The sequence below is a fragment of the Dermochelys coriacea genome, chromosome 1, assembly GCF_009764565.3.
Source record: "Dermochelys coriacea isolate rDerCor1 chromosome 1, rDerCor1.pri.v4, whole genome shotgun sequence".
NCBI classification, from domain to species: domain Eukaryota; kingdom Metazoa; phylum Chordata; order Testudines; family Dermochelyidae; genus Dermochelys; species Dermochelys coriacea.
In genome coordinates this window covers 206,086,359-206,091,260 of record NC_050068.2, presented here as the reverse complement: position 1 = coordinate 206,091,260, position 4,902 = coordinate 206,086,359, and the positions used below count along the sequence as shown (strand labels likewise).

The following is a 4,902-nucleotide window of genomic DNA, read 5'->3' as shown; positions in this document are numbered from 1 at the left end:
CACTCTCTCCTCCCCCACCCCACCCCCATGACACACTGCACTATACCTCATACTAGGGCTGATTCTGAAAATCCCTCCAAGCTATTGGCCCAGTATGGTGTTAAACCAAATGGTCAGATAAAAACATATTACACCAGCTCTCTGTACTCTACACTTGTGCCCTGTCCAATTCCAGATCCATACCAAGGTCCTGGCCCTTATCTTTAAAGCCCTCAATGAGCAAAGGGAGTTGTGCCATTTGTAGTGCCTAGAGCAAGTCTGTACAAGTCTTTCCATAATGACAAAGTGCCCAAACAGCCCAACAACATCTGCAGGAAAACAACCACACAGATAAGTCCCTCTTAAGGAGGTGGTTTAAACCAAGGAAGAAACCAAGGCCCATTGTTCCAGCTAGTAAAGCTGTGGTGCTTGACTTTTATATATGGCACCTAGATATACAACTGTTGTGTGCATTAAACAGAGATTTTTTCTTGTCATTCAGAGAGAGAAAAGAGACACTCAAGTTCAGGGAGAAAAAGAAAGAGGAGAGGGGTGTAATTATCCAGATGAGCTCATTATATGACTTCATGAATGGGCATGACATTTCATGATTGCAGGAAGCTACTATTTATCACCTCTTATTTAGCAGCCAGGCCTAGCTGAGATTTTGGAGATTTTATTATTACACTATCAAACACGGAGAAGCTGAGATACCTCCCATGAGAGCATTAATCAGTATTGGTTCTAGAGTATTGCTGACAGCAATGAGTGAACCTCAAAAGGTGTGGAGGTTCAGATTAGCATGGAAGAGTTTGGACACTTCTCCACTGTCCTGGGTCATGCTTAGTCTGTAATAAGAGTAATATACTGAGACTCAGTATTAAAGTAAAGAGCAGGCAGGTTTATTAGATGCATCTGGTGTGACTAGTCATCTAGAGCCTAAAATTAACTAAAGTTCTAGTGTCCTGTGCCAGCATGCATTAGGGTTTGTGTCAAACCTAGCTAAATTCTTCAAAAGCTGTCTCTCCTGCAGTGTTCCCAAAGTTTCAGTGAGGAACACAGATGGGATCTTTCCAAAACATCATTTGTCCAAATTTTGAGGTTTCTGGTTGCCCATAGGGTCTTCACAGAAAAATGGGACAGGAAAGATCTGAACTACTAATGTAAAACTCAAGCAGAAACCTCCCCCCCCATCCTCTATGTAAATAAACAGAAATCTAGGCATGTGTTCACTAACCATCAGGATGAAGAAAAAAAAGGACACAAACCCAGTTTCTTCTTTGTGTTTGTGTGTGTCAGTGTGGATCCCAGAGTAGGTGCACAGATGCCTCATGTGCATGGTGAGATTGAAGTCTTCTGAATAGCAGGGTCCATCAGGGCCATGCATGCGCCCTGAGCTTCCTTGTGCTCCCATGTAAGGATGTGAAGGGTGGGGCGGCCACAGCCCCTCACTTGATTTCACTTAGTGCCTGTGGCAGTGAGACAGAACCCGGTAAGTGTCTGACCCACTTCTCTCTTGAGACACACTAAACCAGTTCTTTTTCAAACTATTTGGTGAAGAAATCTTATCTTCACATTTTCATCTAAAGGACATTCCTTAAAGAAGATGGGGTGGGATTGATTGGCAATCCCCTTATACACCTCCTTTACAATGGGGTGAGGTGCTTTGTGCCAACTGCCACCCTTCATGGCAGACTCCAAACCCTGCAACAGGCTGATCTCCATCAAGGACAGACACAGCTGATGTCTTTTCTGCCGAGGACAGGGCCATATCCCAGACAGGTGCTCAGTGTACAAGTCCTTCTCCAGTACCCTAGAGCAGTCCATGCAGGTCACTTTGGACCCAGAGGTGTCAGTTATGACCAGAGCAAGACTGGATAAACCAGCACTGGCCAGTGCTCCCCTGAGTGCACTTTTGACCACGGGGTCGGGCACTGGAAACAAGGCAAAGAGGCCACCAACAGAGTTGACACCAAGCACCTAAATATGAGTGAAGTCCTTGGCGTACAAGACCTATGCACCAACAGCCTTGGCACTGACTGCCGTGGTAGCAACAGTCTTGGCACCAATTACCTCAGCACCGATAGCATCAGTGCCAGTTATTCTGATTTCTATACTGGCTACCTTGACACCAGCACTTCGGGCATTAAGACAGCAACTATGCCTGTTCAAAATGGGACTCTTGTAATTGGACCAAGCTTAAACATAGTTGTGAACCAAAGGGAAGTTTCAGAAGGAGGACGTAATACATTATTCCTTTAAGGGCAAAGCTCCACAGCAGTTGGGCAAAGCAAGAAACCCATCATGGTACTTATACTGATACCATTATGGAGTTGAGCAAGGACCTGAGGTTTCCATATAACCTCAAAAGATTCTCCTTATATCAAAAAGTTAACCAGCTCCAGATCTGGCACTGACTCCATACCACCCATCCATGCCACCCTTTGAAGAGTAGATAAACTCCTCCTTGCTGAGACTGAGCACAGATTCTTCTTCCTTGCCATTAGAATATGACCCTTAGGAGGGTTCCAGGGAGGCCCTATTTAGAGCGTGGGAGTGACTTTGAGCCCAGCCAGTCTCAAGCAGGCCAGTACCTGTACGGCATGCCATATGGGCCATAGTGGCCTTACTGGGGACTGTACTACCATGTTTTGAGGAGCAGCTCAACTTCCCATGCACCTAGGAAGAGAAGATCCCAATTCCCAGTGTCTTCACTTGCTAAACCACCCACAGTTGAAAGAGACATGGGCCCAGAGGAGGAGGAGACAACAGAGGGATGACTACGAGAACCCCTGTTTCTACCCAAAAATTCTCCTCACTGCTGGACAAGGCAGTAACACCAGCACCCACCCACCCTTGCAATGGATGACTTTGAGCCACTTTAGAATCCCACTTCTTATTAATGAACGGTTTCAGAGTAGCAGCCGTGTTAGTCTGTATTTGCAAAAAGAAAAGGAGTACTTGTGGCACCTTAGAGACTAACAAATTTATTAGAGCATAAACTTTCGTGAGCTACAGCTCACTTCTAATAAATTTGTTAGTCTCTAAGGTGCCACAAGTACTCCTTTTCTTATTAATGAAAGGATTCTAAAACTGGCCACAGCACCGCAGCCCCCAGCCACTTGTCTTTCCACCTCCAAGTGGGTGCAAGAAAGGTATCAGGTGCCTCTGAAATCCTTCAAGCTCTTTTACACCAACCCAAACCCAGGGTCCTTGATTGTCCCTGCAGTGGAACAAACATCAAAGCTTACTAAAGGCACTCCTGAGGACAAGGACCATAAGAATTTAGACCTGTTTCAAACAGGCTAGGAGACTGCATCTGTTCTTGTCAGATGTGATTCATCATGACACTTCATGCTGTCCTTGCCTCTGGGTTAGAACACTGTGTGACGGGGTCCTTTCAAAAATCCTACTAGAGTACAGGGATGAAATGAAGGAGAACATCAAGCAGGAGCAGATGGTCATGAGAACATCACTGCAGTGCAGCCATGTATGCCTTTGATATGGCTACAAGGTTGATGGCCACAGCTGTCACAATGAGCCAGGCCTTGTGGCTGTAGGTATTGGACAGACCACACAAGTGCATGTCAAGTGCAAGACATGATAAACAACCTGCCTTTTGAGGCGATGGAGTGCTTCAACCAGGAGGATAGGTGAAGCACTCCATTCCCGCAAGGGCTACATTATGGCCTCTATTACCTACAGAAAGCCCCCGAAGTATCAGCCCCAATAAAGGCAAAGGATGCCTTTCTACTCCTGGGGCTGACAGACAGAGTGCCAGCAAAGGAAGAAACTACATACTCCAGGGGGCTTTCATCTTCTACCTCTTTAGCAAACACAAGACACTCTCAGAGGTAGCAAATTTGACAGGAGCATTGAGAGTCACACTAGAGTTTGCCCTCACCTTTGGGAACCATCTTGCCCCATTCCCTCAGGCCTGGGCAGCTATCACAGTTGACAAATGGGCATTAGATATCATTGCTTATGATCACGCTCTACATTTCCATTCACAAACCCCTATCTGCCTGTCCCTCTACTGGGCCCCTTCTCACGAGAGCCTGTTGAGAATAAGTGGCCTCATCACTTTGTCTACGAGCCATTGAAGAGATATGACAGCAGTACAGGGGGAAAGATTTCTCATGCTGATATTTCCTCATCCAGAAGAAGAAAGGGGTCTTTGTCCTGTCCTAGGGCTGGGGAAACTGAACAAATACTGTGCATATACCACCTTAGATTCAGGATGAGAAGACTTGCCTCCATCATTCCATCTCTGCAGGCTCCAGACAGGTTTGTGGCTCTTGACTTGCAGGATGATCCATATAGCCATTCATCCTGCCGACAGGAAGGTTCACAACCTGAGGTTCACATCACTGCCAGGACAAGGTACTGCCGTTAGGACTCTTCATAGCACAAAGTGTCTTGCCTAGTGGTGGTATGGGCATTGCATGCCTCTGAAGATATCCACATCTACGCTCACTTAGATAATAGACTGATCGGGGCAGGTCCCAGCAGAGACAGCAAAGAGTCTAGAATATGCTCATTTTCTGTTCGCCCAGCTGGCCCTTTGGTGAAATACAAAAATAGACTCTCATCCCATTACAGATGATAATGCTCATAGCAACCCTAATAATCTCCAGGTCAGTGAGAGCATACCTTCATGAAGACAGTTTCCTGCCAATGCTGTTGCTAGTGCTTGGGATAGAATCAGACCCTACTACAATGGTATGGATGTGACTGGAGCTGCTATGCTGTGTGTGCGTGCATGCATGTAAGTGACACTGTTTGCCGGACTTCACCTGTGACTGCTCCAACTCTAGCTTAGGTCAGTCTATTTCCCAGAAAAATACCCGATGGACAAGGAGGGCATGGTCCCTCCTCATCTTGTCACAGAACTGAGTTGGTGGAAGGAACCCAGAAACGTGC

At 46.3% G+C, this 4,902-nt stretch overlaps 1 long non-coding RNA gene across 1 annotated transcript; it reads left to right on the top strand.

Moving 5' to 3' along the window:
* Positions 1-319: 319 nt before the first annotated feature.
* On the top strand, positions 320-3,270 carry LOC122459725. The gene is made up of 4 exons (XR_006280588.1): positions 320-447; positions 1,291-1,295; positions 2,752-2,888; positions 3,063-3,270. It is a non-coding gene; the product is annotated as an uncharacterized LOC122459725 (long non-coding RNA).
* Positions 3,271-4,902: the final 1,632 nt, after the last annotated feature.